A 12968-nucleotide genomic window follows, 5' to 3' on the forward strand; every position below is an offset into this window, starting at 1 on the left:
CAGACTGGGTAAAGGAGGAGTCAGAGCCCTCAGTGTTTTTTGCAGGTCTTTTATTGGGATTTACTTGGTACACAGCAGGCAGGGGTGCTGGGGGGCTGGGAGGCTGACAGTCCTCCCAGCCCCCAGCAAGTCTTCACTCTATCTGGGCTCTTGGTGTTCTCTGCTTTTGCTACTTCTTTCTTGGCTTCTCTTTTGGCTTCTGCTGGCACCCCCATGACGCTGACCTTAAAAAGCCCAGTCTCAGCCCAGGTGAATCCCATCTACCTATGCCCACACCCTACTCCAGGTGCCGCCATCAGGCATGCATTCAGGACCGCAAGGATCCATTATCTATCCTCATGGCGGGAGGGCAGAAAAGCCTGACATTTTTTCCTTACCCTACAGTCCACCCCCTCAGGGTTTTCTGCCATACAGTCTGTCTGTATATATATATACAATTTTCTTAGCAAACATAAACAATGCAGCCATGGCCCACAAAAGCAAATACATCACAATATAACAACAAAATACAACAGAACACAAATAAGTCCTGGCAGGGCCCCAAACTAGAGGCAAAAGACAATTATTGGTACCAGCAGATGAGCCACAAAATCTGCTGCCGAAGGCACTGCTCATACGAGGGAGGGAAATCACTCACGGCATCTACTGTAACACACCAAGAGCTGCCAGGCTTCCTAGCCTTACCTGGCTGTAGTCTTGGCTATAAGCCACACACAGCATCCACCCCCAGGATGCACTCGCTCTGGGATTGGCGATTCTGTTCTGTTGGGGGTAATCGCCAACCCTCAGGGTTTCTGTCTGCAGTCGCTCCAACACTCGGCCTTCATAGCCACCCATGCGACACGCAGACCCCTGCACTCAGGCCAACCCACTGCACAAGCACATGGGTCGGGGATCCAAACTCTACATTCGGCTTGGGCTCCACCCCAAGCCACGTTCCCCACCTGTCCCCCAAGGACGGGTTCCTCAGCTCCTCACCCTTACTCAAGAATGAGCAGGGCATCACCCACAAGTGATTTTACGAGACTCCCAGGTCTTCAGCATACCCAGGCTGCTTAACAGCCACTCAGGGCTTCTCAACTTAGCATCAGCACCAGCTTTTGCCTTCTCAGTTGGCTTTTCTCCTCTGCCTGGCTGCTGGGCATGCACAGGTTGCTTTTGGCTATCAAGGCCCTCTGGCCACCCCCAGATTCTCAAAAAAAAAAAAAAAAAAAACAAAACATAACCTGCCAAGGGCCTCCGCCTTCTGGTGGGATTGTCAGTTCAAGTTCATCAGTCCGAGTCCATCAGTCCAAGTCCATTAGGCCAAGTTCGTTGGCCTCTCACTGAATCAGCACTGGTGGGCTCCAAATCGTGGTCCTCTCTTCGCTGATGATTCTTGCTGCCTCAGGGGTCATTGGCTGGTCCTCTCTGGCGTCTCCATGCGAGGTCTCGTCCCTCAGCTCCTGGACCGTATCCACCTTCTGTGCCACCACGGTGCCTCCAGCATCGTCACAGGGAAACATTCTGTTACTCCTTAGTCACTCCAGGTCTTCGGAGGGCTCCATACCTGTCTGCATGGATCATCCTGCTGACTATGCCAATTGTAAGGGCAGGAATGGACCACTGAGCAGGTTTTCTGATCCCATGCAGACCGGGTAAAGGAGGAGTCAGAGCCCTCAGTGGTTTTTGCAGGTCTTTTATTGGGATTTACTTGGTACACAGCAGGCAGGGGTGCTGGGGGCCTGGGAGGCTGGCAGTCCTCCCAGCCCCCAGCAAGTCTTCACTCTATCTGGGCTCTCGGTGTTCTCTGCTTTTGCTACTTCTTTCTTGGCTTGTCTTTTGGCTTTTGCTGGTGTCCCCATGACACCGACCTTAAAAGCCCAGTCTCAGCCCAGGTGAATCCCATCTACCTATGCCCACACCCTACTCCAGGTGCCCAACATCAGGCATGCATTCAGGACCGCAAGGATCCATCATCTATCCTGATGGTGGAGGGCCATAAAAGCCTGACTTTTTTCCTTACCCTACAACAATACACCTGAAAATAACAATGTAACAAAATGCAGGGGCTGCCATCAGGCAGGGCAGTCCTAATGGCGGGAGGGCAGAAAAGACTGAAAATCACTTACCCTACAAACCCCAAGCCAGAAAAGGCTTCTGGCGGGCAGCCAAGGCCGGGACACAAGTGTTACATTTGTAAGAAATTGGTCTATGCGGGACAGAATTGGTTGGAGCTAGTTGCTTCTGTCACTGCCAAAATAAAAGATGAGTGGAGAAGATGTCGAGGACATACGGAATGTCTGACATTGTAACTGTCCAACATTTTCTCAGACCCGATTACCATTTACCAAACCTGACTTCCACTTCTCTTGCTCATTTTGATTACACTAATCCCTACTTTCAGGTGTTCTTTCCAAGTCTGCTTATCTTGATGCCACCTGTCAATTCCCAGATAAAATTATCCCTCTTTGAATTTTCCCCATCAATAAGACATTGTCTCCTGTTCTTCATCCTTCTATCTCTATATTGGGATCTTTAATTGCCCTAATGAAATTAATCTTTGCTAAAAGACTTTTTCTTTTCTTTTAATATTTGCTTCCATTCCAAATGTAGGGTAAGGTAAAAGTATCAGGCTTTTCTGCCCTCCTGCCACTAGGATAGATGACAGAACCCTGCGGTCCTGAATGCATGCCTGATGGCGGGCCCCTGGAGTAGGGTGTGGGCATAGGTAGATGGGATTCACCTGGGCTAAGACTGGGCTTTTCAGGGCAGCATCACGGGGACACCAGCAGAAGCAGGAGAGAAAGAGAAGCAGAAGCAGAGAAGAAGAACGTGAGAGAGTAGAGGAGCCAGAGAAGGCCGGAGAGCCCAGGAAGAGTGAAGACTTCCTGGGGGCTGGGAGGACTGCCAGCCTCCCGGCCCCCCAGCACCCCTGCCTGCTGTGTACCGGGTAAATCCCAGTAAAAGCCTGAAAAGCCACCAAGGGCTTCAGGACTCTCCTCCTCCTTTACCCGATCTGCTGGATCAGAAAACCTGCTCAGTGTCCTTCCTACCCCTACACCAAATAATGAATTGGGAAAATTTTGTCATATGATATTACTTATGACCAGATATTAACTCCATTTGAACTTCAACTGTCTCATCTATATATTCTGGGTTCCTAATATCTATTACCTGGGTTATTTTCAGTTTTAAATAATAAACTATAAGTAAATGTGGTTGCACAGAATAAATAACGTCTGAAATTCTGATGTTATCTTCCACGCTGGAGATTAGATTTTTTTTTTTTCTTTCTGTTCTTCTAATTCATTGCATATTGGTCCACAACTAGGCAACATTTTGCTCTCCAGTGAAAATTACAGTTTTGTTTTTTTTCAGTTTATCTTACTCCCTAATTGCCAGTAAGATGATATTGCAATTATTGGGGCTTGGGTGGTGAGGCTGTGTGATGAAGCTGTTGCTGGGGCAGACAGAGCAGAGAGGTTTCCCTGACTGTCCTGCTTATGAAAACTTTTTTTTTAAGATTGATTTATTTATGCGTACAAGAGCTGGAATACAGGCCAGAGGCATGGGAGGATGAGAAGATTCACCAGAGACAGAGTGGGGACAGAACAGACAGACTGAAACACATTGCTCAGAGGAGCAGTGGGCAAGGCAGGAGAGGTCTGCTTCACCATGTGGGTTTCTGTCTCACTGGCCGGGCATCGAACTTGTGCTGCAGAGGCTGGGGATTGCCTCATAGTGCGGTGATTAACCCCTTGTGCCACCAGGGAGTCCCTGGAAACTTCTTTAACTTCTAATTTTATGAAATAATATAATTTTTCAGCTGTTTGTTTTCTGTTCCTTATGACTTAAAGATTTGAAAATGACACACAGCTTCACTGATGCTTAGTTTTTTCATTTATCTGTCTCTGCTGCTGTCCATGCCATAAGGTCAAGTGTTTACAAAATATTAAACTACAGGAAACATAACAGGCTCAGAGAAACACAACTCAACATGCAGGGCAGTACGACTTGGGCCCCTCCACTGTGCACAGCATTTGTTCTGCTTTCAAGACTCCCCACAACAGCTGAGACATTACATCCCTGGAGGCGACTGCCCATATGTTCACCTTTATTACCAACTGCAGTTTCCTGGCATCTGCTAAATTACAATTTTGAGTGTTTGATGGTGATTTCATTTGGGTAAAAAAGGAGACTCTTTGCCCCTCATTAAGTTAGAATGGCATTGCTCCACTGCTTAGAGCCTATATAAAGGTATAGTCAGAGAACCCATAGAGCTAAGAGGATTAGATGCTTATGTGTGTATTTAGGAGGTGAGGAATCAGGTTGTGTTCATATGTGCTTATTGTCCTTTCTCAGAACAATAAAGTAAACAGAGTCTCTCCTCTGAGAGAAAAGGAAGATTCAATAATGTAGAATTAGCTTTGCTCCTGTCTAGGGCCCTTATGTCTTTTTAACCCCAAGGAACATACCACAGATTATGTAGGCGAATACTCTCAGCATATAAAAGACTATAAAGGTCACAGAGCTACAGTTGTTCCCAATCCCACACAAACTCATTCTTCATGGTGGTTTCTTTTCTGCAAAACGTCTGGCTTTTTGTGTGGTTGCACCTGTTTAGACAGCAGAGCCTGCAACATTCTCAGCTGTCCTCTGTTTCCTTGGTTAACTTCTCTTGTCAGTGTAGTTGAGTTATCAAATGGTATAAGTGTTATGTCAATACCGTTTCAAATATAAAACACTAGCCATGCAAAGAACTAAGGCAAATTGTTTTCCAACTAACTGCTGGCAGCCTGCTTTTATAGATTAAGACCCAGTCTCTCCACAAAAGCACTGAAGCAGCAAATTTAAAAGGAGGCAAATAGAACGTAGACTATTTGGCATCAAAGATAAAACAGTTCATTACCTGGTTAATGTTTGCATTTTCCTGGTTTAGAGCATGCATAAAATTACAGATAACAAGTGACACAGTAGATGCTGGACATCTGCCTGTGTTTCAACATGTTTCTTTTTCTCTTCCATTCTTGGGGAATATAAGGGGAGGGGAAGAGGATTGTATCAGGTAAACATCCCTGAACTGAAGTGGAGTCCCACTGCAGTGAATATTTAATGATGGACATCTGACCAAGTCACTTCCCTCTTTGCAAGGACTTAATTTTCAAATTTTTTGCATAGAAATGAAAATAGTTGTGTTCTCTGTCACGGGGGTTGTGGCTAAAATGAAACGGAATCATAAATGGTAAGTGATTAAAACATTTAAAGCAGAATAGCCAAACTTAAGCCACTCTGTTATGTGAAGAACCACTACACTGTGTTTGCAATCTCTAACCTGAAAGCAGCAGACATCACGATGCAGCTGAGTCATGACACACGAAGACGTGATATTTAATCTCACTCAGCAACTCAGAGTTAAGAGGCACTTCAAAAACTATCTAGTCCATCCATCTTCAGTTAGTGCCTGTTACTCCTCTTTGTAAAGAAGATTTTCTGCCTGTGTTTGGACACTCCTGTCATAGGGAATTCAGTACTTATTTATTTGAGCCTGATAGCTGCTTGCTGAACGGCATCATTCTATGAATAAAATAGTTTTATAAGAAAACAGTTTAAGTCTTCGCATTGCTTCTCACTCTTTTCTGAATGCTGGGCAAATTAGTCTGAGATTCAGTGGTTTTCATTTAGAGAAGTGTAATCATGCCACACATGCCATAGGGCTAGTGTGAATACCCATATCCTTCACTCATCCCAGTTCTTCCTTTAAAGTGAGAATTTAAACAATATTTGCTTCCCCCCACCTCTGATGTAGTCCCCATAGAATTTCCTTCCCCAAGGCACCCGTGCACCATCACCTCAGTCCCCTGTGCGCCTCCCTCCCTCCCTCTGATCCCTCTCCCTCCTCCTCCCCCGCAGGATGTCTCTGGTTTATAACTGTTTTTGTTTTGTTGTGTTCTGTACTGTTATTATTTTTTTTACATTGATGTCTTATTTGGTTCCCCTATATTCTTCTGATAAGTGAAACCATCTGACACATTCTGCAAGGGGGAAGGAGAGAGTTGTACCAAAACAGAGGTGGGAAGAACACAGGGGACTGTGGGATGGTACATGGGTGAATTGGTGGTGGTGGGAATTTCTTGGGGAGTATACCCGAAATGATAAAGCACACATTGTATAAAAATGAAGAATGATGTAAAAATATATATAAAATTAAAAAATTAAAATAAAGTGAGAATGTACCTTATCTCACTAGGTGTGCTATCATATTTGTTGAACGAACACCTAAACACATGCAGTGATAATGTAGTGCCAAAGGTAATGTGTCCCATTTAAATCATCTAAAACACCTTTCAGAGAGGTTCCATTTGCAAATGTTAACTTGGGGGAAATAAGCTTAGTCTATTAGTAGTGAGAGAACATAAGAGATTATACATGAGCTGTGAAATCCCCTTAACATTAGTTAAAAGCCTCTGAACATTTTCTTTAAAACATATAAGAGACCAGGAAAAATACTGATTATAATAAAAAATCAAACTCAACAAGCAACTATAAGACAGAGACATACCACAGAGGAGGGGAGAAGGCAGTAGGATCAAAACAAGGGGTGGTGGGAGGGAATTGTATGGGGACTATAACCAAGACGAAAATGCATCCATTGTGCAAAAATGAAAAGTAATGTAAAAATATATAAAATAAAATTTAAAAAAAGGTTACAACAAACAAGAAATACAAGTATTTGAAATTTAACAATCTTTAGTAACTCAGAGTAAAAAGGGTAGACTAATTATCTTACTTTCAAATAGGAGATGTCAGAGTCATTTGGCATGACTAGACATTAGCTGGAGTGAGCCAAACTAGTAGACAATTTGTCCTTGTCATTCTTTCAGCTGTCTCTTGCCTCTTCTTCTTGATTTTCTCACAGTGGTCAGACTTAACAACCTCCTCCTCCCTTTGCTGTATCTACCCTCAGCAAAAACTACTCTCTTATTCCTCAACTATTTTAGCAGATGTCAACAAATCTAACTAATTTGATTGTTTTTGTGATTGGGTCATTAACCTCTCATAGTCTTCAATCAGTAACTTCATCTATAAGATGGTGAGACTAACATCACACCTTTGTTTAAGAACTACATAAGACAGCCATATAAAGCATTTAGTACATTGCCCCACTCCTAGAAAGGATCAATGATTTCTAGATATAGCTATAATATCATAATTAAAATACAGTTTTATATCATGCTTTCAAAAGTTAGATTTCCAAGTAGAAATAGCTTTCGGGCCAGACTATCGGTATCTGAAGCTTGGATTTATTAATTACTATTTGTGTGGTGTTAAGCTTATTTCAACTCTGTGATTTTCAGCTTTTATGTATGCAAAACAGGGAAAATAACAGTCCCTACCTTATAATGTCACTGTGGGGGTTTAGTGAGCAAACCCTCCTAAAAAGTTTAGCACAGTAAATATAGCATAGTAAATAAATGCTATTTTTTTAATCACTGTAATTGTTTAGGCACAATTTTTTATTGTGTTAGCTTAAAAATGAAGTGTTGAAATAGAAAAGGCTGATTTTATATCTTGCTGCTTGCTACAGTCTGTGCAAAATGTGACATATAAACCTATAAGGGAAGAAAAAGAAACATTTGCACAGGAATTAGGAGAAAATTTCATTAATCGTAACTGAACTTTCTTTTTACTCTTTTTTTTTAAGATTTATTTATTTATGCATACATGAACTGGGTTACAGGCCCGAGGTGCAGGAAGTGAGAGGATTCACCAGAAACAGAGTGGGGAACAGAACAGGCAGATTGACTGAAATACACCTTTGAGGGGAGCAGCGGGTGAGACAGGAGAGGTCTGCTGTGCCATGTGGGTTTCTCTCTGGCTGGCTGGGGATTGAACTCCTGCTGCAGAGGCTGTGATTATCTTCACAGTGCTGTGCTTAACCCCTTGTGCCACCAGGGAGACCCTCCTCTGTTTTTGCTCCTAGAAACTGAGACTCAGGTTAGGATTTCCTCATCAACTATTTAGCTTATTAAAGAATGACATCAATCTTACTGTGTTTATGTGACAAGGAAATAATTGAACCAAGAAGGTGTGTTGTGTTAGTGGAATGACCCACACCGTCACGTTATATTAACACTTAAGTAACATATATTATTATTATAGTTGTCTCATGAAATCCCATTGTGTTTAACTCATTTCTGCTCTACTTTCCTTCATAGTGATTCAGAAGACACAGATGATATAAAGTAGGTTTTCCATTCTTCACTCAAAATATACATAGAGTGGGCAGCCTGCCCTTCTAGGTGAAGTGTAGGTATGTTTTGCAAAGTTAGAGTGGGTGGATAACAGCTACATGGTTTAAAGCTGAATAACAGACAACTCAAGTTCAGCCATTTAATACTTATCACACATTAACATTTTCTTAGACACCTGTAATGAAACTGCTGATCTCATAATTTTCCCCTCTATTCCAGGAAGACTTGAACTTTAAAAGTAGTTTGCTTCACTCATGGGAACATTAATACACCATCACCATCATGCCTTAGATCACAGCTACCACTTGTTTCTGTGCCACAATTTACTGCAGTGATATTGGCAACCCCACTCCCTCAACAAGACAACATGCTGATTCCCTGTTGAATTATGCAATGATCATGGGAAGTGGGGAACAGGAAGCAGCAGGAATAAAGTTGCTGCAGTAAGATGTATTTCAGTGAAGCTTCTAATATTCACTATCATGGGGTGTGTAAATATATCAACACAGAAGTGAGTGACTGACTCTTACTCCTAAAGAAGAGTAATAACATTATATAGATATCTTTGATTTGGGGTCCTATACACTATGTTTAAGTGCATTGCTCATAGTCATTTTCCTGATACTCTAAAATGTTACTAAGTTTTGATTGGAAGAGAAAGATCTTTAATGAGTCCAAGATGCACTATACATTATGGCAACTCATCCTTTATGACCCACTGGATCTAATTGTAGCTGAAAACTCTGGCTGACTGTGATGTTGTATAGACTCTGTAGCAAGCACAATAGAAAAATCAGAGCAAGGTACCAGTGTTTTGAAATAAGGCCAGACTTTCTTGGGTTAATAACTACTCTGTTGTTCAGAAATATACATTGGTTTACTTAAGAGACCTCACATATTCTAAAGAGTTAACCATAAAACAGCTGGTAAATGTGTGGCTCATCATAGCATACTCACCTAGTCATCAGATTGATTGCAACCAGCATCACTAGTGTGGATCTTCAGTATGTGCAGTTTGCCTAAGAAGGTCCTTCCAAATGTCCATACTGTCTGCCAGGTCTCCCTTGCTTCGTGGTTTCATGGATGTTTGCTACAACCGTGTGATATGGGGGACGAACTGAATCTCAATCACAGATAACTCTATGTGCTCTATTTGCACTAACGACAGGGGGTTCTAAAGAGGAACAGAAAGAAAAAACTACACGGAATAATCTCTGAACATTACACCTCACTGTTCCTATTAGATGACTTTAATAGAATGACTTCAGGATTAAGTACAAATCAGATGAACCCTTGTGAGTTTTCCAAAACTCAATTAGAATATCATAATAATTATTTGTATTCATTGTAGATATGAAAATATGTACTGTTTCATAACATTCAAAGGTTTATGTTATTAAGTTGAAGATAAACCTTAGGATCCCATCATCCCTTTAAGGGTCATTATAGATAAGTGGGTAAATATGGGTATACACTTTAAGAACACCACATTAAAAAATTCCATTCCACTGATCAACTTATATAGGAAACTCTCTGCTTCTGTGATTACATAATCACCCTTTGACTATTGTAGCTGAAGATATAATAATTATTTTAAAAATGGCTCATTGAGAATACTCATTATGCATGTCTGCAACTCCAGGTCTCACACGCAAAGTGAAAGCACATTGTGAATGACTTCAATTAACTAGGATGATGCCTGTGTTCTTCCTGGATGGGCAAGCTCATTTAAATGGAATGTGTTGTGAAACACTTGAAGGTGTTTCTTTAATGTTGTAAAATGGAATCAAATGCTGTAGAAAGTGATTTTTAGAATGCACTACAATTATAAACAGAAGAAAAATGATTTGGGGGTCTATATTTAATAGCCTAAATAACTCCTTTTAAAGTTTATATTTTAATTAATTGAATACTAGTCACTTAAAACCAAAGCAAACTTTTATTTTTGAAAATGAAACTAACCTGAGCTTAGTTAGTATCTATACATATAATAGCTTTGGTGAGTTGATTAGAGTTAGAAAGGACAAGATTAGAGCATTAATAACACAAAAGTTTGGCCTTACAGTGTGAGTATATTTGATTTTCACATAAATGTATTTAAAGTTTCCCACTATAATGAGTGATCTTAGTGTTTTATTACACGGCTTGGTAAACTACAGTCTGAAGGTCAGATCTGCCCCACTTTCTGTTTTATGTGGCTGAAAAAAAATGAAAAGGCTTTTGTAATGTGAAAATTATATGAAATTCAAATTTTAGTGTTCAAAAATAGTTTTATTGACTCAGTCACATCCCTGTCCACTTATGCATTGCATATGGCTGTTTTTACATTAACGCATGAATATATAGTCACAGAGACTATATCGTCCCCAAAACCTAAAATTCTAAATCATGATTAATGAAAAACATTTGCTGACCCCTGAACTCATGAATAAAATGGCATATTCTGTGTTTTCTATCATATATTATGTATTCCATGGAAGAGTAGATAATTACTCTGGCTTTGTATATTTTTCCTTCAGTGCCCTGGTTTTTGCACTTATTATGCATACAGTCACTGTCATTACGGCTAACAGTTTGTATGGAGCCAGCATACTATGCTGAGTGGCGGTACCAGCAGCGTCCTCACCTCAAGGTCTAGCTCATGAGCCCCTGGCTTTTCCTAATCCTTTCTGAAGTCTCCTGCTTTCCCAGAGATTCTGCAAACTTTCCAATAGCTCTAAATGACCTCCTTTTTTTATTAAATCAAACAAGTGGCTACTTGTACTCTGATGAGTACAAAATTAAACATACAAGCAAATAACCAAACAAAATAGAATGGAAAAAGCCATAAAGATGGTGAAGTTTTTAAATAAAGTGGTTGCATGCAGATATTTTCTGAGTCATAGACGTCACAATAAATAAAATAGGTGACCCATTAGATTCCAAGAAATGGCCAGACTTGGGGAATAAACCTGAGCAACGTGTGAAAAAAAGCCACATGAGCTGTGGCACAATGAAGATAGTTTTATAAACATTGGCTATATTTTTATTTTCTCTTGAAAGGAACATATTTCCGAACAGTCACTGAGCTTGAAGGAATCAGAGCCAGTGAGTAGTTCAATCAATGTCACAAATGATGACAGACCACAAAGATGAATGGCAGGAATGGCAGGGGAAATGAACTGCAGCCCTCTCTATAACTTTGGAATTCCCCCTGACTGGGGCAAGTCTTGGTCCTCTCAAGCCTTGATTCCTTCCTTTTCCAATCTCAGATAAAGCTAACCTCCATATGGGGTTAGTGTGGTTAAAGTTGATGTCCAGTGAGGGTTAGTATGAGGACTACTTGAGAACTGCTTAAGAGCATGGATTCAATAAAAAAGTATAGGGTTGAAGGTTAGTGGGTAGAAAGAGGAGCACCCAGGACCCCCAAACCTGCTTGCTCTAAATGGGTTCTGCCATCTACCACATAAAGACAAATATACTCTATGTGCATAAGATGTTTAATAGAAAAGAACTTTAATACAATTAGTGTGCAATAAGGAAAGAAGAGAGAGAATACAGTTAAAACTGTTTCTAGTTAAACACCCAAAGCTGCCCATTCCCTCATGGGTAAATGTCCAACCAAACAGTGTTGACCCAAAGTGGGGTCATTGAGGCACTAAAGCTTGTCACAAGTCTAAGGCACCTCCTGGTGGGGAGCCATACAAAAGGGGCAGAAGATGCCATGCAAGTCAGGAAGGAAAAGAGCAAAATCAAAATATAAGTCAAGATAAAGTCTGTCATTATCAGCCTCTCTATGGGTCTCTCACCCATATCTCTGTCTCCTTCAAGTGTCTCCTTCCATGTCCCCCAAGTCCCTGGTACGAGTACAAGGCCAAGAGGCAAGTATGGCTGCTGCTTCACATGTCTCTCTGCTCTATGTACTTCCTCCATGTCTTCTAGTTTTCTCTCTTTCCTTCCTAAGTCCTTTCCCCTCTCTTTTCTAGCTTCTTCCTGCTCAACTCCCCCCTCCTTGGGTGGGGCAGGAACCCAAAGCCTCCCCTTTCTATGGATATCACATTATTATAGTTTTACCTTGAAATTTCCCCCATAACCTACATATTATTATTAATTTGATTTTTCTTTGAGGATTACAATAGTACCTACCGCAGATGTTTTTGTGAAACATTAAATAAAAGAACACGTTTTAGTTCTTGGCAGACTGCCCACACATAAAAAATACTCTGTAAATGATAGATAAAAGGAAAGGGGCATAATAGTTTGGCTATTAGTGGGGGTGATAAGGAAATATGGAAGAGATGATGTAAATCCCCATTTCGTTCTCATTGCTCAGCTCAGAACTATAATGAAACGCTCTCATGATTGGGCATATTCCTTCTATATAGAGAAAGATGACAAAGGATAAGGAGCAGATAATTATATTTAGATTGTGCATTGCCATCTTTCAAATTGGGTCTCTGTATTCAGTTGCTGTTTTAGAAGTGGGAATCACACAATCCTACGAATGAACGCATGCATTATTAAAGTTCTCCCATCCTGTGTCCAGAACTGAGACTTACAGCATGTACCTATCTTCCTACTAGGGAGTCCAGTTCCATCCTTAGTGGCTTGTCTACCCTAGAAGGTTACATGAGATGTCAGGACTGAATTACTGAATTGTCATCAACTTATTTATTCTTAAGGCAAACTTTTTAAGAGCAGGAGCCTATTCATTTTAGATCACTATTTATTAAAGAAAATGTTTAATATAAAATC

The sequence above is a fragment of the Talpa occidentalis genome, unplaced genomic scaffold (genome assembly GCF_014898055.3).
Source record: "Talpa occidentalis isolate TD23 unplaced genomic scaffold, MPIMG_talOcc4v2.1 talOcc4.11, whole genome shotgun sequence".
Lineage (NCBI taxonomy): Eukaryota > Metazoa > Chordata > Mammalia > Eulipotyphla > Talpidae > Talpa > Talpa occidentalis.